The sequence below is a fragment of the Vombatus ursinus genome, unplaced genomic scaffold (assembly GCF_900497805.2).
Source record: "Vombatus ursinus unplaced genomic scaffold, bare-nosed wombat genome assembly UNPS02014820.1, whole genome shotgun sequence".
Taxonomy (NCBI): Eukaryota; Metazoa; Chordata; class Mammalia; order Diprotodontia; family Vombatidae; genus Vombatus; species Vombatus ursinus.
In genome coordinates, this window is record NW_020954598.1 from 11,207,258 (window position 1) to 11,234,254 (window position 26,997).

The 26,997-nt window shown below is 39.6% G+C and overlaps 1 protein-coding gene across 1 annotated transcript in view; it reads left to right on the forward strand.

The window, feature by feature from the left end:
* The window catches only part of GRB10 (growth factor receptor bound protein 10), a 294,569-nt gene that overhangs the window by 47,972 nt on the left and 219,600 nt on the right, over nucleotides 1–26,997 (forward strand). The window contains exon 2 of the mRNA XM_027837264.1: nucleotides 11,524–11,674. The gene's annotated coding sequence lies outside the window, so the exon portion shown is untranslated. The remainder of the gene's footprint in view (nucleotides 1–11,523; nucleotides 11,675–26,997) is intronic.

Below are 26,997 nucleotides of genomic sequence, written 5' to 3' on the forward strand. Positions count from 1 at the left end.
ATTGTTGGTTTTCAGAAGGCCCTTGTTTTATAGTATGTTTTATATATATATTATATATATACACACACATATATACATACGTATTTTTACATACGTACATATATAATAATGAGGGAACAGTTTAACTTTAATATGTTGTATTAAATATTGTTAATGAACTATTATTCTTCCTGTAGTCTTCTTTATTATAATGAGTTTATCAGATTAGCTGATTGCCATTTTTGAAATTAGGGGAGAGTCTGGTTGGTCCTTTAGGGCTGAGATATGGAGAATTGGTGTGGGAGGAGTAGGAAACATGTCAATAGTGAGCCCTGGGTGGGGGTGGAGAAGGGATTGCTGAAGGGGTAAATGATTAAGGAGAGGAGGCCCAGTGGGGCCTTTATTCTCTAGGGGGAAAAGAACTTGAGACTTCTACTTTGGAGCTCTCTTGGTTTCCAGGGCTAGGGTTTCTTTGATTCTGGCATCTAACCCATTTAGATGCTAATGAGAAGAGTCTACACTCTATGGATTCATTCCTTTATTTTAGCTAAAGGTAGCATATGTCCTGATGACTGACATTTATGGAGTACTTTAAAGTTTTCAAAGTGCTTAGACATTAATTATCTCATTTTGAATCTCACAACAACCCTACGAATGGGGTGCTATTTCCATTTCACATATGAGGAAATGTAGGTTTGACAGGTTCTAAGTGCCTGCTAGTAATAGTCAAGGGCAGGATTTGAACTGAAATCCTCTTGACTCTGAGTTGAGCATTCTGTCTACCATACCAGGCAATATTGCCATTCTAGAATATAAACGTTCTTAATTCTAGCATGGTGAATATGTGCCAACTCCCCCAACTAAGCAGATAAATCTGATTCCTCTCAACTCTAAATTCTTTGGATTTATATTTGAGTTACTACTTAAAAGGATTCCTTGAGATGGCCAATCATATATCAGTAACTTATATTGTATAGTTCTTTAATCCATGGTGTCTAAATTCTTTTTAGTTTCTGTCACAATCCTTGACTGACCTTAGGATCATAGGATTTATGGAAGGATCCTGGTATATTGAGGGTACTTCTTACTCTGGACATTTGTAGTTCTGGTTTGTCTTTCATACAATTTTTTTTCTGAGCCATTGTTCATATAGTATTCAGTGTATTATATTGTAATTCATCAGAGGGCCAAGAATGTGAATGAAGGGAAATTTTTTGACAGTCATTGTTCTTAACCTGAGGTCCATGAACTTGTATTTTTGGCTAGCTATATTTCAATATAATTGGCTTTTTCTGTAATCCTGTGTATATATTTAAGTGTGCTTTTTGGGAGGAAGGATCTATACTGCCCAAAGGGTCTGCTATACAATAAAGGTTAAGAACTCCTACTATAAAGGGTTAGGAGAGGGGTAGGTATTCAGGAATGGGAGCAAGGAGAGTTCAGAATGTGTTGAGGATGAGGAGTGTAGGAAGTGATGAAACTATTCCATACCCATGTTACAGCTAGGTGGTTTTTGTGTTTGTGTAAGGATAAGTATGTCAAGAGAGGATTTGCTAGGTCCAGAAGTATAAGGAACAAAGGCCCCTCTAGGAGTACCTCATACCTCCTTAGAAATAGCGCTTGGATCCTTTTCAGTGAGTGAGTCATAAGTGGCTGGCACATAGTAGGCACTTAATAAGTGCTTATTGACTGATGGCTGATTGAAATAGCCCTTGGGTGATTGGAGTATTCTTTTTTATTTGAGTGTAGTGACCAGAGGGGGATGCCTTATCCCAGTGTCTATATAGGTGTATGGATCGAGGAAGAAATACGCTTTTCAATACCATCTTCCTTCTTTCTCTGATATGCATCAGAATCCATAATCCATAAGCACAGGAGCCCTGAGAGTGTCAGCACCCTTCCTTGCTTAGACTATAGGTCCTGCCTCTGGCCCAGTCCTCACACTCATTATGGAAGCAAATCCTGTGGGGAAAGGGCCAGCCATCCCCAATGAGTGCCAAGCAGCTGCCAATCAACTGCCACTCACAGGGCAGGAAAGCCAGCCTAGCTGAGAAAATAAGTAAAACCTATTAGCTGTATTCTGGTCACAGGATGTCCAAGAAACACAGATTCTTATGTATCTAGTTGTCAGTGTTTGAAATCAGTCAGCAAGCACCCTAAAGTATCAATGCACCCTGAGGGGGAAAGATGAGGCAGCATGTGCCCACTCCATCGGACCACCACCACTACTTCACCCACCCTCTTCCCTCAGACCATGATAGAGACAGCCTGGGACCTATGGCCCAAGAGCCTAAATAATAGTAGGGTCCCCCACCCCACCTGCCTTATCTCCAGCCTAGTCTCTTTAGCCATCTTTGAGGGGAAAAAATCATTGTGGATAAGGGACCTACCTTCATCATCATTGTCAGCAGAACCAGTTTCCACCAATAGGCAGATGAGCACAGGAGCCTTGGGAGTGACAGACATCTGGTCCTTCATCCAGTCTAGCCCTCATGGCTATCACTCAGTGAAGCTAGTTTTGCAGAGAAGGGGCCAGTCTTCCCTGCCAACTGCAACTCAGAGGGCAAATATGCCAGCCTAGTGAAGCAGGAGGGCCTTCCTTAGAAGGCAGAAGGCAGCATGTGCCAGGCAAATAGACCCACCACCTCTTGATCAGAACCATCTCCACTCAGACTTTGATGAAGAAAACCCAAGACCCTGAACCCCAAATCCTTTTGAATAGCAGTGCTTCTAGGCCCTCTCCTGCAGCCATCATCCTGGGCAGCAACTCCAATGGACAGGTAGCCTGGCAACTGCTCTTGCAAATCAGTCAATAAACATTTATTAAGTACCTACTGTGTGACAGGCAGTGTGCTGAGTGCTACAAAAAGAGGCAAAATATAATCCATGCCCATAAGGAGCTTATACTCTAATGGTGCTACAGCCATAGCAACTGATGACTCAGAAGAGAAAGTTCTTGTCACTAGAGTCCTTGGCATTGTCAAATGGTGCAACATCAGAAACAGATAGGATTTTTATGGGGAGAAATGCCTTAAAAAAGAGATCTTAACATCTGCTTTGCTGCTTTGCCCTAAGGACCATGAGACCTTTCCAGCTGACTTGGAACTGAAACCCACCATATGTTGTCTTTCTCCAATTAGAATATGAGTTCCTTGTCTGTCTTACTTTGTTATTTGTATCTCCAGCACTTTGCAGAGTGCTTTGCATGTAGAAAGCACTTAATAAATACTTTATTCATTTGTAATTAGAAAGTAGATCAGAAATCTCAACAGTTGTCCTTGGCCACAGAAAATACAACTTCTAAGGGGAACTGCAATCACTTCATTTAAAAAGTAAGTCAAACCTATTAGCCGAACAACAGTCACTGGAAGTTCAGTAACACTGTATTCTTAAGTATCTGGTCATCAGTCAGCAAGCATTTATCTGGCACTTACTATGTTCCAGGCACTATGCTAAGCGCCAGGGATACAAAATAGGGTCAAAAATCTCTCCTGTCCTCAAGGAAATCATAGTCTGATGGGGGAGATAGTATGCGGAACAATTATGTGCAAAGAAGCTGTAAACAGGATACAATGGAGATAATCAACAGAGAGAAGAAGGCCCTAGAATTAAGGGGGATCAGGAAAAGCCCCCTATACAAGGTGGGATTTCAGCTGGGACTTCAAGGAAGCCAGGGAAAATGAGGAGGGAGAGAATTCCAGACATGGAGGACAGCCAGTGGAATGCATGGAGTCAGGGAATGGTGTGTTCTGTGGAACAGCCAGGAGTGCCACTAGATTTCAGAGTGTGTGGAGGAATGTAAAGCGTAGCAAGACTGGAAAGGTAGGAAGGGACTGTTACTTTAAGTTACTTAAAAGTGAAGTAAAATCTTAGATTTGATCCTGGAAGTAATAGGGCTCAATAAACTGGAGTAATTGAACCAGGGGTAGAGTGGGGTGACATGTGAGGAATGACAGTATGGGAATGAGATCATATGCTCAGACCTGCGCTTTCACAAGATGAGTTTGACAGCTGAGTGAAAGGTGGACTGGAGTCGGGAGAGACTAAAAATCACTAGGTCCCCTGCTGGCTTTTAGACAATAAGACACAAGACAAAAATTGCAAAAACAGGTGACTCAATCCCTTTCTGTACCCTTCCCTCACTCCATTCCTTCATTCTGCCCTCTGCATGTTCAGTGGCTTTAGCACCTCTCCTAAGCATTTCCCTGTTCCTTATTTTTCTCCTTTAATTGGTTATTTAGTATTTAGTAAATGTCTGCTATGTGCCAGGCACTCTGCTAGTCTTTCGGAATATGAGGTACGAAGGGTGAATCAATCTCTACCCTGAAGGAACTTACTTCTGATGAAGAGGTGGGGCCAAGAAGTACATACAGAACAAGTTGTGGTATATGATTGTGATGGAAAACAACTGTACTATAAGAAATGATGAGCTGGATGATCTTAGAAAAACATAAATAGACATGCATGAAATAATGAAGAGCAAAGTGAGCAGAACCAAGAGAACATTGTATATAATAACAACACTATTGTTCTAAGAACAACTTAGAGTGAATAAGTCATTTTGACTGTTTTAAATACCCAAATTAACTACAAAGGACACGTGAAGGAAGATACTGTCTGCATCCAGAGAAAGAACTGATAAATAGAAGTATGTATAGAATGGTTTTACATATATACATATTTGTGTTTAATGGTAGTCACCTCCAGGGTGGAGGGGGAGGGAAGAAAAAAAGGGAAAAAAAGTTACATGATGACTTTATTACATATTTAAAAGGAATAATAAGTTGTACATAATAGGTTTGCAGTTTCATGTACGATCATCTTTTTCTGTTCTATATTTTGGAAATGCTTATTTTATTTCTTAAGTTAAGAATAAAATAAAAAAACATAGAAATAAATACAGCTTAAATAAAAAAATTTATAAATACATATATGTGTGTATCAATACACACGTACAGATACACAGAAAGCAGTAGTTTGGAGGGAATCTAGATTGGGGGGAATCAGGATAGGTTTTGTGGAAATGATGGTACTATGCTGTGCCTTAAGGGAAGTGAGGGACCCAGTGAGGCATAGGTTGGGAGGGAGTGCATTTGAGACATGTGGGATAGCCAGTTCAGAGAGGCACATGGGTATTAGAGTGTCATGTGTGAAGGACAGAGTAGGCCAGTTTAGCTGGATCCCGGAGGGTGGGAAGGGGTGAGATGTCCCAACAACACTAGAAGGAGAGGTCAGAGTCAGGATGTGTAGGGCTTTAAAAACTAAACAAAGGAGTTTGTGTTTTATCCTAGAGGCAATAGGAAGCCACTGGCATTGATTAAGGAAGAGGGTGGCATTGTCAGATCTATTAAGGAAAATTACTCTACCAGCAATGTGTAGGATGGACTGGAATGGTGAGAGACTTAGTGACCAAAAGACTGTTGTAATAGCCAAGGTGAGAGGTGATGGGGACCTGACCTAAGGAATGAAGTGAGTTTTGCTGCTCCCAGGGAATAGGGACTGTAGTTCACTAATAAAAAGGAATTCCTAGAAGAGGAAATTCCCTTTACCAAAGCAAAGTCAATACTTTCTCTGTATTTTAGAGTCCCAGAGAGTTAATTTAGATGTTAAGCAACTTATACAAAGGTAGAAAGATTTGAGTTCTAATCTTAACCTCTGACACATCCTGGTCAGGATGAAATTAGAAGAATTTAGAAGCATGTGTTTGGAGAGTATTGGGCCTGTATTTCCCCAAAGAGAGGAGGGAGGAGCCTGAGGGATTTGAGAGGTGATGAGAAGGGGAAGGGTCCAACTTAGGTCACATTTTCTAAAGGTTTGAGCTGTTTCCTTTATGATCTTTGAGGAATGGGGCAGGTGGCCCTATGGGTTATTATTCTCCCTCCACAGTCCGCCCCCTGCATTATTCTCTCCAATCCCCAAGGAACCCAGCTGTTTTTTCATGTAAGTTACATTCCTAGGGAGCTACTAGTCTTACATGAATATCTCTTCAGTTAAAAATGTCCAAATATTCCACTTTATTTATCCCTTGTGGATGCTAACCTTTTGTTTGGACAGATTGGACCAGCAGGCATATCAGGCTGGTGCACGCGGGAGCGCGCGCGCACACGTGTGTGTGTGTGTCTGTGTGTGTGCGTGTGCAATATACAAATAGTAATTGACATAAGGTAGAAACAGTAGCAAATGCCATAGTCACAAACACAAGACAGTTTGTGTACCAGTAACACGCTCTTGCTGAAAGCGCATACCTCACTTGCTTGACGGATTTGCTTGTCATCTTGGACTCTGCTGAGTTGGTTGAACATTGTGAGATACAGCTCCACAGAGTCATATTCCCATGTCTCATCATGGTGTGCAGTTGACTTTGGGTTCTCGTAGGCTATCCCAGTAAGTGCAAACTTTGACAGGTTCTATCATGGACCCATATGGTCCCAGCCCAGATTGTGTCTGCTTCTCAAGGATCAACTTTACTGAAGACACAGACTCATCACCAGTATGCTGGCTGGTTGGTGATTAATTTTTTGACCTTGGCAATCTGTAATATAAATATAAAGTGATACTCAGCCTTGAGTAGTCACTTTTTGCTAATTCACCAAGCGCTCACCTTTTGCTAATTCACCGAGCGCTCACTTTTTGCTAAAGTGGTGGAAATGGAGGTATTAAGAATCAAACACTTTTTAAACCTTAACTTGACTATTAGAGGCAGCCGTGGCTCAGTGGATAAAGCACTGGGCTCTATCAGCAAGACTTGAGTTCAAATCCAGCCTCAGATACTTCCTCACTGTGTGACCCTGGGCACGTCACTTAACCTCTGATTATCTGACAAAATGTATCCACTGGATCCACTGGTGAAGGAAATGGCAAACCACTCCATTATCTTTGCAAAATCAAGCCCAAGAGAGGTCAGGAAGGGTCAGACACAGCTGACTGAACAACAACAAACTTGGCTATTAGTCCTTGACCTCAGAGGGGCCGTCAGCACTTTGGGTGGACCTCCTGTAGCAAAATTATAAGACGAAAGGGACATAAGATGGCCAGAGAGGGAAGGGCTGTAGTCTGCATCTTTGGAGGGCAATGCTCTCATGCATGCTACCAAATTCTATTTTAATATCTGAGTAGAATAAATGAGCAAAAGATTTATTTTGCCCCTGTGTAATTGAATAATTCACTGTTGGTGATACTGGACACTTAATAAATAGCAATGTCAGCACTAATGAACCAGATGCAGGTGGTAAATAGCGCTATTAGAACAGACTCTAGGAATTGAAATACTTCAAAGACATTCTTTAAGTGTTGCCAGGGCATTCATATTTGGTATCAAGGTGAAAAGGTTGGCTCTCCTGGTGTGAAAATAAGGCATCTTGAAATTAGATAAATTAGAACAGATCTGCACTACATCTGCTGGTATAGAAAACTGAGGTGTAAGGAGGGGCGCGTCTCAGAAGGCTCATGCTGCTCTAAAATTACAGGAGTCTGTGATGAGCCGAGAAAATGACCCTGGTCTGATGACCAGGGTCTATTTACAGTTAATTTCCTGTTTCTGTAAAAAAATGATGTACCTTGGAGCCTAAAAATTTAGGTGACAAATCTGAAATTTTAACAATCTTTATTGCTTCAATGTTTGGAGTATATTTTTCTCATAAATTTTGTGTCTGTGAGTGAAGTGGACTCAGTTTATTTGGTCAAGTGATGTGAGTAGATTAGGAGATTGGGTATACTATATATATATATATACACACACATATATAAAATACATACATGCATATATATACATGCATAATATATAATTCATACACACACACACACATAAAATTGGGAGAAAGAGGCATCCTGGCCATAACTGATAGCTCTGGCATCCAGGAGATCTGAGTACAAGTCCTGTGTCTTATACATACTATCTGTGTGACCCATGGGCAAATCTGCTTATTCTCTTATTGTTCTGGGAGGAGAGAGGAAACCTGCAGCCTCGAGGTCACATGTGACCTTCTAGTTCCTTGGGTGCAGCCCTTTGACTGAGTCCAAGTTTTACAGAACACATCCTTCTATTAAGGATAAATAGACTAAGATTATACTTAGACTAAGGTTTTACATTAATGGGAATTGCTGATGGTAGAAGTAATTTCCAGACTGGAAATCTGTCTCTACCCACATATCCATGAAATCACAGGTCTGGACCTGTCTCTGTCTCTCTTTCTCTCTCTCTCTCTGTAAGTCTCTCTATATCATTGTCTATTGTCTGTATCATTGACTCTGGGCAGCTGGGTGGCACAGTGAATAGAGTGCCTGGCCTGGGGAGTCAGAAGACTCATCTTCCTGAGTTCATCTCTGGCCTCAGACACTTGCTCGCTCTGTGATCCTGGGTGAGTTGCTTAACCCTATTTGCCTCAGTTTCCTCGTCATCATCAATGAGCTGGAGAAGGAAATGGCAAACTACCCCTGTATCCTTGCCAAGAAAACCCCAAATGGGGTCACAAAGAATCAGACACAATTGAATAGCAGCAAATCTTTGACTCTCTGTCTCTGTCTCTTCCCTCATATGTATATACAAATATATATACACATATTTATATGTGTATATATGTGTGTGTATTATAATAGTCAGAATTTAGATTTTAAGGTTTATAAAGTCCTGTGTATACTTTATATTGCATGAACCTCACAACATCTGTGTAAAATAAGTGCTATTACCTCACTTTTACTGATGACGAAATTGAAGTGCATAGAGTTAAAATTACTCGCTGTACTTTCCCATACTTGGTCACACAGCGAGTAAGTATGTGAAGTAGGATTTCCTTTCTTAACTTCCTGTCACCAAATCCAGTGAAAATTAGACAAGAAAGCAATAGTATCATTTATTTTTAAAACTTATTAGGCAACTATTCTATAGAGCAAATAGTAGGCACTTATCTTATTTTCAGGGTTAATATATTTGTGGGAAAACCAGTCAGTCAGCACATTTTACTGAGCTATATTCTTGATAGATATATGAAGTCACAGAGAACTACACATGGTCTCCTTTGCAGTGTTTGCACAAATGCCTAACAAATGAGATGAAAGTAGACACAAATTTATTAGGCTCTTATTGTGTGCACAGACCTGTGCTGGGTATTCAAAGATGAAAAAAGTTATAAAATCCCTGCCTTTAAAAAGAATAAAGTTTTCAGAGGGGCTAGTGATGGTGGTTTGCACAAATGAATAGGATAGAAGGTGAAATGACAAAGGAAAAGGAGAGATCAGGCAATTGTAATGAGAAATTTGAGGGAAAAGATTACTTTCAGATGAAGAAGGAGAGGAATTAATGAAAGCTATGAGTAGGTTACACATTGGCTTGTTCTTGAAGGAAAATAAAGAACTAGTGGGGATATGCAAGGGAGTCCATTGATGGCTTGAGAAAAATTTGGAAGGATATAGGAGCAGCCTGGGAAGCTATTTGCATCAAAGTGTCAGTGAAGCCATGGAGGTGGTTGGGGTTGCCAAAGGAAACAGGACAAAGAAAGAAGAGAGATATGCCAAGGACAGAGTCTTGAGTTGCACCAACCCTTTGGAGTAGGGAGAGACAGCTAAACCAATGAAGAAGCGGTCAGTAGGAAGGAGAATCAGGAGACACTAGAGTTAGAGATCCCATTGTGGGTGAGAATATCAAAAGTTAAAGGCCATTGGAAGGATAAGGAGGATGAGACCTGAGAAAAGGTCACTGGATTTGGCAATTAAGAGGCCACTGAAAATGCAGAGCACTTTCAGTACAGAGTAATGGGAATGGAAGTCATGTTCCAGGGAGCCAAACACTCAGTGGGGAGCCTCAAGCAGCTCTGAGTTTTGTGTGCTATTTTTTCTTTGTAGATACAGTTAGGGGGCTCACAATCTTTCATCAACAACAAGCATGTTATATGTGTTGATATATCTCTATACCTGCCAGGCATTCTTCATCACAGTCCCTAGTTGCCACAGTTGCATCTCCTGCCCTGGAAGGGAAAGAAGAGGTGAGAATGAATGAAGAAAAAGAGAGCTTTTTAGGTGTAGAGGAAGGGAGATAAGGAAACTCACATTAGAATTTTGTCTGTAAAGTAAGAAAAGTTATAAGCTAAAATAAAAGGAGGTGAAAATAGAGTTGTTGACCTGACTGTAGGAGGTTTGGAGTGGCCACTGGGAGAGAGTCAACAGGAGATGAATAGAAAGGAAGGAAAGAAGTATTTGTGAAGTTATTAAGAAGTATTTATGTGCTGTGTGGTAGAGCAGTGAGGCTTCATTGGAAGGTAGGTTAGCGTGAATTTTTGTAGTATACCAAATGACTAATTCTAGCAGGGCCCAGCAACCCTGGAGGAGGAATGGAAGAAGCAGATGATGGGATTGATTCTGGGTTGGAGATTAGCAGGGATGGAAACTGTTAGAGAATGAAAGAACAAGGGATTCATGGTATTGCATTGTAGGAATGGCTTTCTGGTCTCAAGGGGAGGGGAAATGAAATCAGGAGAGAGTTGATGGATTTAGAGAAGGAGGAATGTTTTCATGAGGGTAGAGAATAACAGGTACTGGAGTGAGGCCTGAGAGAGGTGGAAGAATAGATAATGGTGACCGTGGAGGAGGGAAAATCCCAAAGTTAAGGATCTTGGAGTGATAGTGAGGTCAAAGATTTGAACCACTTCTGTGGGTGGCTGAAGTAAAACACCAATGAAGATCATGGGAGTTGAAGAGGTTGATAAAGGAGAGGCCAGTGTGTGACTACACTATGTGCAAAGTATGAGTTGGTAGGTTTTCTTGTATTTTAAAAAAGCCCTGTAGAAAACAGCATTTGACAGCATGCAGTGACATAATAGAGACCTCTAGTTGCCTCAGTGGATAGAACACCAGAGTTTTAGTCAAGAAAGACCCAGAGTTCAAAGCTGGCCTCAGAAGCTTGTTAGCTCTGGGCAAGTCACTTAACTAATGTTTGCCTCAGTTTCTTCATTTGTGAAATGAGGATAGTGGTAGCATCTACCCCCTAGGGAGGATAAAATTTATACAACACTTCACAAACCTTAAAGCGCTGTATAAATACTAGCTTTCTTGATAAAGATGATGATAGTGTGAGATAGAGATTTAAGCTCAGTGGGCATTGAGAAAAGGGATAGTATGGCCAGGGAAGCGTTTGTGAAGAGAGGGCAGTATGGTGCTGGGTCCTAGAACATAAGTAGGATTTGTATTGTCAGAGGACATCCAGAGAGAGGGTCCATAACGTAAGTGGAGTTTTGGAAAAGGGAAGAGAGCATGGTCCTATGTAGAATTTGGCAAGGAAACGCTACTCGTTCTTTAGGCTTTCCAGACATGAGTGAATGGGGGAGGGAGCATGTCTCCCCTTTGGTCGCTTTGGAGTTTGTTCCTGTAATCAGTTGACATGGCAACCAGAAGAACCCTGTTTCTAGTTGATTGTCTCTCTTTCTCTCTCTTTTTTTTTTTATTGTTTCTCTGCCTGAATTCTTCTTAAATTAGGCCTTTTACAAATGTCTTTCTTTTTAACTTTACTCTCAGTAGCAGAAAATGAGTTCAGTGAAGACTTGTTTAATTTTTCAGCTTCGGAGTTTCCTGACATGGTATTCGGGAGTGGACTCAGCGCTCAGAACAGATGTCCCAGTGATTGGCAGTTTTAATGCTTCTCCAGTTTCACTCAGTCAAGTGAGGATAGACACCAGCCTATTAGTGAGACTGGACAAAACCGTGACTGGTAAGATAGCTTTATTTTTTAGCCACTGTGTCCTTATAAAGGGGATCTTTCTTTAAGAAGATGGAAGGACCGATAAGAATGTACAACCAAATATGAAGAGATAAATCTTTATTTCCTCTTCTTTCTCCTTCAGTCCCATTTAGGCTACGTGTGTTAGAAGAGAATTAACCCATTCTTTTCTTTATCCTTCTTTTTCCACCTTTTTGGATTCTTTTCTGGAAGTTGAGAAGGGGGTGGAATATGGGTAAGAAATCCCTGGCTAGAGTTAGTTTTTGCAAGATTGTGCCCTCTCCCAACTTAGACCAGAATTCAGTCAGCCGACGAGCACTTATTAAGCGCCAACTTTGTAGAAGGCATTTTATTAAGAACTAGAGATAAAAAATAAAGGCAAAACCAATCTCGGCCTTCAGGGAACTCCCATTCTAATGGGAGAGACTACACGTAAGTTACTAGGTATATAGAAAAGTATAATAGATGGCAGGTAACCTGAGAAGGAACAGCACTGGCATCTGGGGACCAGGAGAGCCTCCTGCAGAAGGTCAGATTTGAGCTGAATCCTGAAAAAAGGGCGAAGAGGTGGAGGTAAGGAGGGAGAGCCCATAGAGATGGGATGGAGGAAATGTAGTGTCCTGTGCAAGGAACAAATAGGTGAATGGAGCTGTGTGTGCGGAGGGAGTAAAGTGCAAGCTGGGAAAGGTAGGGTCATGTTGTAAAGCAAGTTGGAAGCAACATATTTAGAGGAGTTCCTTCAGTAAGATGAGGGTTCTCTGTCCTATGTGCACAGGGGCATTCTTATCTTAGTGCTTCATTTCAAAAATCCCAAGGTTCTCTATGTGGTGAAGGAGATAATTAGGCAGATCATCTGAGGTGGTTTTCCACAGAATCAAAGATTTAGAGCTGGAAGTGACCTTAGGGGTCATCGAATCCAATCTCCTCAACTTACAGATGAGGAAACTGAGGTCCTGGTAAAACAGGAGCCAGTTCTGAACCCAGATCTTCTATTTTCATTTCAATCAATAGGTCAGTCAGTAAACATTAAGCACCTACTACATGCCAGGCATTGTGCTAAGCCTTGGGGATATGAATAGAGTGAAAAGACAATCCCTGCCTCAAGGAGGTCACAATCTAATTTAATCATTTTGAATCGTTTAGTAAGCTCTTTTTATGTTCACAGCCTGGGTGTTAGTAGTGGCAGGAGGGAGGGGTGTTTGCTGGGGGGAGGAGGGGTAGGGGAAGGGAGCAGGGAATGATGGCACTAATAAAAAACATATACATAAAGCAATTCTAGCTCTCAAGAAGTTTATAATCCAGTGGTTTTGGGCAGTTGAGAATTATGAAGGACAAACAGCTCCCTATAACAGGCCAACAGAATGGGTTCAAGAGTGGGGTGTTGACCATACTTTTGATGATGATGGGTCTTATAAGTTCTGAGTAGTCAGATTCTAGATCATAGAAACTAATTGGGCTGGAAATCGGGTCTTTTAAGTCCAACACTGGGCATATCATCTTCAGTGACAGATACTCATATAGATTACTCTGCTACAGTGGTAGGCCAGGAATTAGGGCTGGTTTCCAACAAGAGGTGGCTGAGGAATTGGAGTTGAAGCATAGGGATTTAGATCTGGAAGGGAGAAGTTGATTTAGGAAGTAGCATCTGGATAGTAAACTCATTATTTTGGCTTCTCTCTGTCCTCTTTCTTCCCCTCTCCCTTATCTGGTCATGATATAGACAGAGTATATTTTTGATAGAGAAAATTGTTTTTGTTCCTTTTTTATTTTTTAAAAAAAGTTACCCCTTGATCATTTCTTATTTCAGTCTGAAGACCTCATTAAAATTATTTAAGCTGGTGGGATTGGGGAGAGGAGTCAGAGAGAGAGAGTCAGGGAGGGAGAAGGGAGAGAGAGAGAAGGGTGTGTGTGTGTGTGTTTGTGTGTGTGTGTGTGTGTGTGTGTGTGTGTGTGTGTATTCCTCAGTAGAAAAATATAATTCTTCATGCATGGAATAGTGTCAGGCTGCCTGACAGGTTTAGTCTCACAACACTCTTGATTAGCTTTCACCAGCAGTGGGGTACCTTGGAAAGAGCACTGTTTCTGGAATCTTAAATTCAAATACCACCTCTATGCTTACTGCCTGTGTGACATTGGACAAGATACTTAACTTCCTTGGGCCTCCTCAGTTTCCTCATCTGTAAAGTGAAGGGGTTGGATGAAGCGGTCTTTGATTTCTTCTGTTCCCTCTATTTCTTAGAAGACTCAATGATTACTTAAGGGAAATGCCATGTCACTTTTGTACCCTGTTGTGGCACATTCCTGAGAATAACCAGATTTTTTAGGTGTCAGAGGTTTACAGCTTGCCCACAGATGGACCAGGGCACATCTCCAGCACTGACTTTGAAGCTGAGCACCAGTCTAGCATTTTTAACCCCTTGATTGGACTCTCAATGTGTCTAAAACTCAGTTCATTGCTTCCCCCCAGAGCCTCTGGCAGCATTGTGTAGTGAAGAGTTGTAGGCTTGGAGGCTGAATTAGGTGCTTTCAAATCCCACCTCAGAAACTTAGTAGCTGCCTGGCCCCAGGAAAGTCCCTTCTCCTCTCTGAGCCTCAGTTTCCTCATTTATAAAATGGAGACAAAAATAGTGCACCTTCTCAGAGTTGTTTTGAGGATCCAGTGAAATATGGGAAGCATTGTGATACAATGGAAAGAATGCTTCACTTGGACTTGAGTTCAAATCTTATCTCTGCCGCTTATTACCTCTATGACCTTGGACAAGAGGCACAGTTTCTTCATTTATAAATTGAGAGGATTGGACTTGATGACCTAAGTTCATCTAAATCTGTGATTTTGATGGCTCTAAATCTGTGACTGGAGACAGCTAAGTGGCTCAGTGGAGCCTGGAGTCAGGAAGACCTGAGTTCGACTCTGGTCTCAGATACTCACTAGCTGTGTGACCCTGGGTAAGTCACTTTACCTCTATTTGCCTTAATTTGCTGGAGAAGGAAGTGGTAAACCACTCTAGTATCTTTGCTAAGAAAACCCCATATGGGATCATGAAAAGTTGGACGTGACTGAACAATAACAACAACAAATCTGTGATCCACTGATCATTTGTGATATAATGTATATAAAGCACTTTGCGAATCTTAAAGTACTATATTAATACAAGTTATTATTAGTAATTATTGTATTTGTTTTTTTTAAATTATTATTTTTAGGCAATTGGGGTTAAGTGACTTGCCCAGGGTTACACAGCTAGCAAGTATCAAGTGTTTGGTCTGAGGCAGGATTTGAACTCAGGTCCTCCTGACTGCAGGGCCGGTGCTTTATCCACTGCACCACCTAGCTGCTCCTAATTATTCTATTTGTTAAGGGCATTTATTACTGTCATTCTCCCAGACACTCAGGTCCATCTCCTCGGAGTTATCATTGACTTGTCCTTTTCCTTCTCACATGTCAAACACCAAATAATGTTAATTCTTCCTGTTTATTGTACCTTAATAACTTTTACACTTTCACCGCCGCCACCCTAATTCAGGCAGCTCATTAGCTGGCACCTGGTCTGTTGCAATGGCTACCTAGCAGACATCTCTATCCAGACTCCAGACTCATTCGTTTTTATTTCATCCCACATACTGCGTTCAGAGTAGTCTGACCAGTGTACAGGTTTAATCCTTTGCCTTCTCCTCTCCTCCCCAGACTGCGCACTGCCTACTGAATAAAGATTCGACTCTTAGTTTCACCTCCAAGATGCCTTACAATCTGAACCCAAGCTCCCCATCCTGGCTTACTGTACCCGGTTGCCCATTAGATACTACTACAGCCAAACTCCATTACTTATTGAATTCTGGAAGGACGTAACCCATGGTTTTCTGCCTCTAGGCTGTTGCTTCCTCTCTATCCTAACTCACCAATCGCTGTCAGTTAATATTTGTGAAGCCTTGCCTCATTCTCTACAATTTAGAAGTAATTCTCCATTACCTGATATCTTAGAGCATTTTGGGCAGTTAGGTGGGGAGGTGGATGGATGCAAGACCTGGAGTCAAAAAGACTTATCTTCCCGAGTTCAAATATGGCCTCAGATACTTACTATCTGTGTGTCCTGGACAAGTCACTTAACCCTGTTTGCCTCAGTTTCCTCATGTGTAAAATGAACTGGAGAAGGAAATGGCACACGACTTCATTTCACTGGGGTCACAGAGAGTCAGACATGACAGAAACAACCAAACAACAAACAGAGCATTTTATTTTCCTTTCCATAGCATTATAGATTTAGAGCTAAAAGTGACCTTAGAGGTAGGTCATTGAGTCTAACCCTCACATTTTACCGATGAGGAAACTGAGGCCGAAGAAAGTTAAGTGACTTGCCTACCACACAACTGATAATTGCCCAAGGCAGGATTTGAACTCAGGTCTTCTGATTGCCAAGCACACTTAATATACAGTGCCACCTAACTATTTCTTTTCTTTACTCATCACGTTCTAATTTATGTTATTATTTTTCAGTGAGGATTAGTATTTATCTTGGTATCTCTCCTAATCCCTAGTATAGTGCTTTGCAAAAATAGGCACTTAATAAATGTTTGAATGAATTAGTGCAGGCTCTTCCCAATATCCCTCCTGGCTCTGGTGGCTTCCTTCAAAAAAAGTGGGGGAAGGGATGTTTTGACTGAAAAGTAAGGAAGTAGAGTATCCTAAAGGCTGAGATCTTGGCAATTTCTGGGTTATGTGAAGATGTTTTCTTCCTTAGGCCTCTAACCCACTTGGATATATTTGCTCATTTGTGCTGCCAAAGGTCCTTTTAATCTATAATGAAAAATTTATTATGAGTGAAGATGAGATTGCTTTAGGTTTCAGACTATTTTAATTTCTGGCAAGTATTCTTAAAGGGCACATTTTAAAAAGGCAGAAGAAAATTCCCCACCTCTCCTCCTCCCTTTTTTTTTTCCCTTTAAAGACCTACTTGGCTTATCAGACCTGTCAGATATTTTCTTTCTTTTAAGATCATTTGATGGGAGCATTTCTTCAAAGGGATAGACCTCAGTATCAGCCTAATCAGCAACCTTTTGGCAGAGAAACAATTGAAACTAAATCTACTTTCACAGTTTATTTTCCTACTTTGAAGTAGAAATCTGATGATTAGTAGTAGTAGGAATAATATCACCAATCCCAGAATATCAGAGTGGGGGGGGCCTTAGAGGTCATCTAGTCCAGCCTTTTTATTTTATAGATGAGGAAACTGAAGCCCAGGGAAGAAAAGTAACTTGATCCAAAGTCATGTAAGTAATAAAAAAAGGATTTGAACAAAGGTCTCCTAATAAGCCATTTGACATTAAATACAATGCTATTTCAGCTCGACCATGTTTCCTGCCTACCAGAATAAAGAAGAACATAGTTGGTGGAAGTATATCCTGGGTATCATTCCAGTTGGTAGAAGTTTGGTAGGGGGGCAGCTAGGTGGCACAGTGGATAGAGTACCGGCCCTGGAGTCAGGAAGACCTGAGTTCAAATGTGGCCTCAGACCAGACACTTGACACTAGCTGTGTGACCCTGGGCAAGTCACTTAACTCCAATTGCCTAAAAAACAAAACAAAACAAAACAAACAAAAAAAAAGAAGTTTGGTAGGTACTAGGGGAACATCTCTAGTATTTGAATAGATTTGTGATCTTACTAATTGTGGGTATTTTCCCCAGTGTTTCATCCATGCAGGTGTAACTTATGTGGTAGTTCTCATTGTGTTCTCCTGTAAGATTATCAAGGTGGGGGAGTGAGATTACCCAATGTGCTAGAGGCTTTCCTAGAGTTCTTCTGACATTTCATGGATGCTGATAGAGTGCATAGGCTATCTGTCAATTTTCTCTCAGTCTTGTTATTCTACTGTCTCATCTTTTTTTTTTTTTCCAGTTGTGCATTTCTCTCATGACATATTTTCACACTTCTTGTACCAGTAGACTGTTGGTATTAAATTGATGGGAATTTGTTATAGAGAGAAACTTAGGGTCATAATAGAACTTCCCAAAAGAAATTCACCCCCTTTTTAAAAGCCTCCTTGTCTATTTGTATGTCTTTCCAAGTTTGGTGTACAGGTAGATGCACTCTAAAACTTGTCCATCTGACTGCAATTCATAATCTAAGCAATTAATATTATTCATCCACTTGGTTTTTCCTGGGCATCTAGTTGGCCAAATTCTTTAGTCCTTTTGTATATCATTTAGGAAGCCCTGCAGAGTTCCAGAGATTAATGCAATCAGCATGGTGTTATTTGCAAAGAGGAACACTTCCAGGAATGTCCATAGAGAATCTCATCCTTCCTTATCTTGGGTACTGTATTGAACATGATCTATGAGAGTGGGAAATGTGTTTTTGTTTTGCTTGATATGAATAATGATGGTTGTTGGACAGGGTTACATCTTACTGACATATATTTTAAGGGATCATACATTATTGACATGCACTGAAAAGAATCCTAGTTGTGTGTCAGAGAGGTGTCAGAGAGGCTTTCAGGGGGACAGTTTGCTCTTTTGAGTCAAATGCCCTTTTATGGTCAGTAAACAAACTAGGATCTTATTCTCCACATCCATCAGTTTGTGTGATGGTCAAGATGTGATTTGCCATGTAATATCACTTGTCAAGGCCTTGCTTGTTTCCTTCTAAAATCTTCATCAATCAGTCTGCGTATAGATCATTCTCACAAAAATTTTTTATAGAAGGGTAGGTATATGGGTCAGTAGTTCTTAATGTTCTCTCAGTTCTTCTTTGGTTGTAATAAGATCTGCCCTGCCCCCCACACCCATTGGCATCTTCCCTTAATTCAGGCACTTTGAGAATTAATCTCTTAAAGCCCATTAAAATTGCCTCCATCAGAGACTTTCTCTGTGTATACTTAATTGAGTCTGCTTTTCCCATTTTGTCCTTGTCAGTGCTTCTGGAGAGACATCTGGAACTGTGATGTTAGAGTCAAAATTTGGTAGATCTTCTCTCCTTGATGTTGAAAAGAATTTCTCTTTGCTTAAAATGACAAGAAAGGAAAATGTTGGAGGAGCTGTGGGAAAACAGGCACATCAGCGCACTCTTGATGGTGCTATGAGTTGGTCCAACCATTTTGAAAGGCAGTTTGAAACTGGGCTCAAAAAATTGCTAAACTGTGCATATCCAACTATCTACTACTATAGTTGTGGATAACTATAGTTATATACCACTATTAAGTCTATAGCCCAAGGACATCAAAGAGACAGGAAAGGAGCCAAAATGTACATATACAAAAATGTTTATAATGGTCTTTCTTGTTATAGCAAACAACAGAAACTAAAAGGATGGTCATCAATTGGAGAATTGTAGAACAAGTTATGGTGTATGATTGTAATAGAATATTATTGCCTGTTAAGCTAGACAGATAAAGACTTTATTAAGAGCTTACCATATGTTAGACACCATGATAAACAAGCAAGATAGTCCCTGACCTCAAGGAGCTTATAAACTAATGGGGCAGTGAAACATGAGGACCTTGAAAGGGGGAGGGCCATGGTGTGGAGATGGTTAGGAAGTAGTATGAAGGCCTAGTTTAGAGCTAATAAGGGGAAAACTCACCTTTTCTTGAAATTAATAAAATAAGGAGTTTCAGAGAAACCTAGGAAGACTTGTGTGAATGGATGCAAAATAAAGTAAATAGAACCTGGAGAACACTTTATACAATAATTACACTGTAAAGAAAGACAGTACAGTAACAACACTGTAAAGAAAGACATCTTTGAAAGACTCAGAAATGTGATCAGCAATGATTCCAGAGAACCAAAGCTACCAGCCTCCTGTCAGAGAGATGATGGACTCATGTGCTGAGTGAGGCATATGTTTTTTGGACGTGACTCGTGTGGGAATTTGTTTTGCTTGACTGTACATACTTGTTATAAGAGTTTGGTTTTCTTTTCTCTCGTTTTTTTTTGGAGGGAGAGTTTGGAAAAGGGTAACATTAGGATTGCTTCCCTCTTCCCTCTCCACACCCATCCAAAAAGAGTCATTGAAATATTTGAAGAACTGAAAGAAACACAGTGAAAGTAGGACAGTTTTGAAAGTTAAATTTATTATATAGTTAGGAAGAAGAAAGCTACATGTAATAATATATCTGTGATTTCATGGGTAATCCTCCTTTTCTGTTCTACTTTGTATATGGAAATGTTCATTTTATTTTATATTTGTTAAGTTCAGAATAAAAACATTTATTCAAAAGTATATATGTAAAGAATAACTAATCTTTGTTTATCTTTGCTATTCTTTCATTGTTCTCCAGCCTGTGTTATCCTTAAATATCCTTGGAATGACTTTGTTTAGTTGAGTCTCTAAGCTCTCTTTAAACTGTTTTTTCCTTCCACTGTTTTTCTCTTATTTATCAGGACATATTGCAATAATCTTAACTTGCATCCTCAGTAAAACATAACAAATAAGTTTATATTTCACATAGTTAAAAATTCTGTATGCATTTGTCATAGTCACTGTTGATGTCTTTTCCTTCATCCATTTCGCATTTTCCAGCATCAGTAATTTGTTTAAATAGATCAGATTAGAATTGTTTCAGGTCTACACTATCTTTTTTATTTTTCTTCTGGTTTTGTATTAATTGTGATTTCTACTCTAACATATATTGGTTTTCCAACTGTATAAATAGCCGATTTAGGAATGACTCTTCTATCAGGAACAGTTATTTTCTGTCCTTAAAATATAATCAGTTTCTTGCTTTGTGATCTTACGTTATTTGGTACAGCTTGGTCTAGGGACTTCTGATTGTTATCTCAAATAAATTACTCATCATTTATATTAAGAGATTTCTTTATAGTATTCTTTATTCTTAGTCATATTTCCAAGATATTTTTCACCATCAGGGCCTATACTCATCTTTACATTGAAGTCACTGAGTACAAAGTAGGTGATACTTGTAAGTTTTAACTTAGACGTTTTTAATCAAGTTCTTGGTAGTCTTTCCCTCCATCTTCATCCTTTGCAATAGATGCTGGTGGATAAGCTGTGGTTATTTTCATGACTGTGTTTTTGCAGATACTTCTTGTGAGTGGTGACCAAACATCTGATGAAAAGGGGTTTCACATTGTCTTTAGGTGCTTACTTTAGGTCCTTTATTTACTGCTTCCAGGACAACCTGTGAGCCATCTGCTCAATTAGTTGAAACTTTTCCTTTTGCCTTCTGGTTTCATTAATAATACAAAGTCTGGGTTAGTAGAATTCTGCTCCTCCAAAAAAAATGGACATTTGTTTTGGGGAGAAACTTTAGGGTGATTAAGAGATCAGGGATCCGGAAAGGCTTAATTAGAACTGAATTTTGAAGGAAAGTGGGGATTCTAAAATTGAAGGTGAGGAGAGGAGCATGTTATAGGTTTGGAGGAGATCCTGTGTAAGGGCATTGAGACAGAAGATGGAACGTTGTATATAAGAAGACCAGTTTGACCGGTTTGAGAGGGAAGGGGAATAATGTACAATAAATCTGGAAATGTTGCATGCTGCCAGATTATGAAGTTTTTAAATACCCCAAAGAGTAGTCTATATTTGATCCCAGAGGTAACTTTACACTCAAGTTTATTTAGCATGGGATCAGTGTGGTCAGACCTGTGTTTTAGGCAAATCACTTGACAAAAGTATGGAAAGGACCAAGATCATAATGGTTTGGGATAGGAGGGAATGATAATTGGTGAATGGAGTCAAGGAGATAAAAATTTCGAAGGTTGACATCATGGGTTCCATGTAGTAGTCATTTTATAGACAAGGGAAAGGAATTGAAGAGGTCGTGGGGTAGACAAAGAAGCACGGATCCTAGTCAGTTTGGCTAGACTGGGAGGGCCTGGCAGGTACTATAAATCAGGTAGATTAGTTTAAGTATGGAGAAGTCAGCGAAGGTAAGGGCAGAGGCAGGAGTGCTCTGTAGGTACAGGTAGCAAGTTTAAGTGTTTGAGAGGTCAGATTGTAGGGATCAAGAATAACATTGGAAGACGGGCCAAGGAAGGCTATGAGTTGTGTTTAGGATATGGGGAAGGGATCTAGGTATTAGACATGAGGTACCAGAAAAAAGAATAGAACATGATAGGGAACCCGGGACTGCAGTGGATGGCAAGTCTTCCTTATTTTGGGCTAGAACTGTTCCCAGAGCATGGTCTAGCTCAAGTCAGAAAGGCTAGGCAAGTAAGAACGCTTGAATGGGTTGGGAAATTGCTGTCTACACCCACATGCACACACAGACATACACAAGTAGATGCATATCCATACCAGTACTTGTAGAAGCAATAGTTTTTATCAGTATGTATATACCTTCTGCCAATACAGATCTCACTTCCTCCGTTTTGTAGATGGTCTTACAATGTTACTGTGGCAGGAAAAAAAAATAGAAATTTTATATTTAAACAGATATTGAACTCCTCTGAACTTAGCCTGTTGTGTTGTCCTCGAATAACAGACCTAGAGTCTACTACCAGGTCCATACTTGAAATCTTTCTAGCATTTGTAGGATCTGACACGTCTTGTTCTTTGGCTGTACAGCCTTTAAAAAATTAATCTTAAAGAAGTTTTATTGTTGACTTTTTTTTAACACTAGCAGTTTCCCCCTTAACCACACCCTGATCTTATTCTACCCTCCCTTGTAATAAAGAAAAATATTTAAAAGTGTTACTGTTATATTTTGCTTTTACATCACCTGTATTTCCCAGTATATCTCTTCTCTTCTTCTCAGATAGCCATCCACTATAATGAAGAACAAAAAATTAAGTACAAAACAAAACAGTTAAAAAAAAGAACAAATCAATCAGCTCATCAGTCAAGTCTGACATCATATGTAATATTTCACACCCATAGTCCACACCTCTGCAAAGCAGGGAAGGAGGTGCCTTCTCATATTTCTTCTTTGGGGTCAGGCAAGGTCATTATAATTTCACAGAACTCATTGCTTTGTTGTTTTTTTCATTTACAATTTTGTAGTTGTTATTTCACTTTGCATCAGTTATCTTTCTTTTCATATTCATCATTCCTTTATATCCATATACTCAAATTTTTTTAGCATCTTTCCCAGAGCATGGGCACCTGCTGGGTTTCCATTTCTTTGCTACTCCAAAAAGTGCGGCTTTGAATGTTTTGAGCTTTAGCACCGAATCACTGCATCTCAGTTGGAAAGAGCTTCAGAGCTCATCTAGTCTGCTCTGTGGCTGACCAGGAATCCCCACTACAAAGTCTTACAGGGAAACTAAGAAAAATATTGAAACAAAACCAGCTTCCCTCATGACTTTGGCTGGCAGTTTTCACTATGTTCCATGACCAACCTGTGCCCACCTCTCGCCACTTATTCTCCAGGACAGAGATTGTTCATTATAATGAATCAGAATTGGGCTACCTTTTAGTATTGTCATTGCTTACATACAAGACTGTCAGTTGCAGGGCATCTGTTTAGCCATGATAGAGTTGCCTCCCTGGTAGTTTCCTACACTAATGAAATCATAGCTCTGGTTATTAAAAAAAAAAAAAAGCTTACACAATTGTAGTCCTTGTGTATATGATTCTCCCGGTGTGGCTTTCTTTGCTCTGTATCTTGTCACAGAAATCTCACCAATTTTCTTTGAATTCTTCATTTTCATTTCTGTAGCAAAATAAGTCTGTGACATATTGATTTGTTGATCTGTTCCTAAATTAATAGGGACTGATTTTGTTTACATGCAATATTGTTGTTGTTGGGGTGGGACTTTGGGGGATAAATAGCCTTGGAGAAGTGGGTTTTCTGTTCTGACAGAATGACACATCAGAATAACATTACTCTGTGTGTGTGTTTCAAATTATATAGGTTTTTTCTGGGTCTCCACGTAACCAGTCCTTAACAAACCCAAGTTTGATTTTATACACACACATACGTACACACATACGTGTACACACACACACACACACACACACACATACACACACTCGCATGAGCGCACGCATATATAGCTACATGTATGTATATACATCTAAACATATATATACATCCGAGTGTGTTTGCATATATATATATTTATATGTATATATATGTATGTGTTTAACCCCCTCGCCAACCTCTATACATTATCAAACCTGAATTACATGTAAGTCCCTGCCTGAAAAACACTGTGTAAATTAAAACCATGTATTTGAAGGCTCTCCTGACTTCCATCAAAGTTAGCTCCAGCACCATTCTTGAGGGAGGCCTAACTCTTCCCCCCCAAAAGAAAACCAAAAAAAACACTCACATGTAACTTTGTATTGGTTTTTTACATACTTATATGTATATATGTTCTTAGAAGAGAGGAACTAATTAATTTTTATCTTTGTATCTCTAGTACCTAGTGGGCACATAATAAATGCTTCTTTGATTAATTGTTTAAAGTCTATGGAAAATTAGGGACAGGGGTTGGATCAAGTTTTGATAGCCTTAATTTTTATCAACAACATTTATGCACAAACTAGCCCAATGAAATTAATAGGCTTGTTAAATATTGACTCATAAATTAAAGAAGAATCAGTGGAGGAGACATTTAGAGAAATGAAGTAGTGCTAAGGTCAAATTGAGGCTACTTGTGATTTTGCCTATAGCCAACCCCATTCCACTTCCTTCCAGAGACCAAATAATAGAGCAGAAGTCTTTCTCCCAAAGAGTGGGGCCTTTCCATTTCTTAACTGGGAGGTCCCAGTGAGTCAGGGTGAAGGAGCCTAGGGTGAATGTCTTCTTAGACATTCTTTCTATTAACAAGAGATTGATTTTTGTTAATAAAACATTTATAAAATATAAAATGGAAACCTTTAATACAACCAGATCTATAAGGACTTTAATGAAAATTACTTAAGGGGCAGCTAGGTGGTACAGTGGCTAGAGCTCTGGCCTTGGAGTTAGGAGGACCTGAGTTCAAATTCGGCCTCAGACACTTGACACTTACTAGTTGTGTGACCCCGGACAAGTCACTAACCCAGATTGCCTCACCACAAAAAAACAAAACAAAACAAAGAAAAGTAATGTGTCAAAAAAAAAGAAAGAAAATTACTGGAATCAATTTCTGAGGGTCACATATGTTAGGCAATAGAAATCTGGATTCAAGGACGAGGAGATAGTAAGGAGGAAAGAGGTGAAGGGTTATTTTGACACAGTTTTGGAGTCTAAGAGGTATTGAAGGGGAAGGGGCAGACTCCTATGGCGTGCTCTAATGGGGACTTTGGATTGTGGGGTAGTTGGTTGGTATTGTTCCATTTTATAGATAAAAAAAATTGAGATTCAAAATTGATTGTGATTTGCCCAAGTTTATATAGCTAATTAATGCATTAGTGAGAATTCTTCATCAAGTGCCAGAAGTTACTGAGATATGTTCAATTCATGAAATGAATAATGCGTCTCTATGGAGTGTTTTGCTGTGCTATAACTTGGTTAGAATACCATGTTGATGAGACCAGGGTCATCAGTTCACTTCCCCTGGGGGGTCTGTTTCATCTGGTTCCTTGGTCACCAATTAAGTCACCACCCAAAATCTCCATTGCTCGAAAAGGGGAGTGTAAGTGGATCCGTGCAAATAAGTATTACAAAAACTGTCCCCAAATGTAGAAACCATTTGTGATTGTTTAGTATGAGAAGAGAATAGCACGTGTTGGTAAAAACCGTTAGCAAAAACAGACATTTGAGGTTGTTTTAAGAGAGACAACAACCTTATATACTCTGAGCATTTTTCTTAAATAACAAATTATAATTTTTTAATACACGTTTTAAAAAATTCACTACTTCCATCATAAATGTGAGATATTTTGTGTTTGTTTAGGCCAACATGAAAGGCTTAAAATTCATCTTCCAATTTGTTTGTAGACCAGAAAAGAAAGAGATGCTTTTCTTTATTGGTCCTAAATGATTTTACAGTGGAGAGGCATCACAGGCTAGTGAATAGAGTGGTGAACTTGGAGTCAGGAAGATCTTGATTTGAATCCTACCTGAGATACTTATTAGCTACTAAGCAATCCATTTCAGCTCTGGACCTCAGCTTCCTCATCTGTAAAATGAAGGGATTGTGCTAGATGACCTCTAAGGTTCCTTGTAACTCTAAATCTTAGGTCCTATGAGTTATTTAAAAGTACAGAAGCACACATGACCCTGGACAAGTCACTTAACCCTGTTTGCCTCAGTTTCCTCACCTGTAAAAATCAACTGGAGAAGAAAATGGCAAACCATTCCAGTATCGTTGCTAAGAAAATCCTAAATGGGGTCATGAAGAGTCAGATGTGACTGAAACAGCTGAGCAATGACAACAAAAACAGAGAAAAATTCTTTCTATACCTGCGGTGGAAGGCAGTTTTGTAAATGCGGGATTATCCTTATGGTCCTCCCAGATGCCAAAACATTTTGCTTACAGGAAAAGTGTTTATTTCTTATTACCACATGCCAAGGTCTCTATTTAAGCTTTTTCTTTACTCATGTAAAGGAGTCCTCTTTCTTGATTCTAATATTATTTTGTTTTGCTTTTTTAAATTTCTTTTTGATTTATCAATAATCACTTCCATATGCTTTTGAGTTTAAAATTTTTCTCCCCCTTCCTCCCCACCACTCTCCCCAAGATGGCGCATAATATGATATAGGCTATACATTTACATTCATATTAAACCTATTTTCACATTAGTGATGTTGTAAGTAGAAATTAAAACCAATAGGAGGAACCATCAGAAAGAGGAAACAAAACTCAACAGAAGAGAAAAAAATTAGCACTTTGGCTTCTATAGTTCTTTCTTTGGGTGTGGATTGATTCTAATATTATTGACTCTGGTACTTGGCATCGCAATTCCATAAGAGAATTGAGGTGGCTTATGACTACTTTCAGTGATGTAACATCTTAGTACAGGGTTGCATTCTTCCTTAAAATAGGTGAATGGGAGCTCAAAAATAAGTCGGCATCGTTGTAGGTAGTTGCACTTAAATGAGAGTTTGGGAAGGAAGTCTGATTCTTGTTAGTAAGGATACCTTTTAAATGAAATATCTCTGTCTCAATGAGTGTTTAATTTTATTCAGTGAGTGTTAAGTTATTTACAGTTTGCTTTATATAGATGTATATAAAGGTAGCAGAACAGTGCTTGCCCTCATGGAGCTTATGTTCTCCTAGATGGAAACAACATGCACACAAATAACATGTAAGATGTATGCAAAATAAAGGTTTTTTACAGGGGACACTAACCTGTGGAATAAGGAAAGGCATTCTGTGGGAGGTGGTTCTAAAAGGTGGAGATGAGAAAGGAGTACATTCTATATGTATGAAGGATAGCCTGTTCAAAGCCATGGTGATGGGAGATGGAATATCATTTATTGAGATC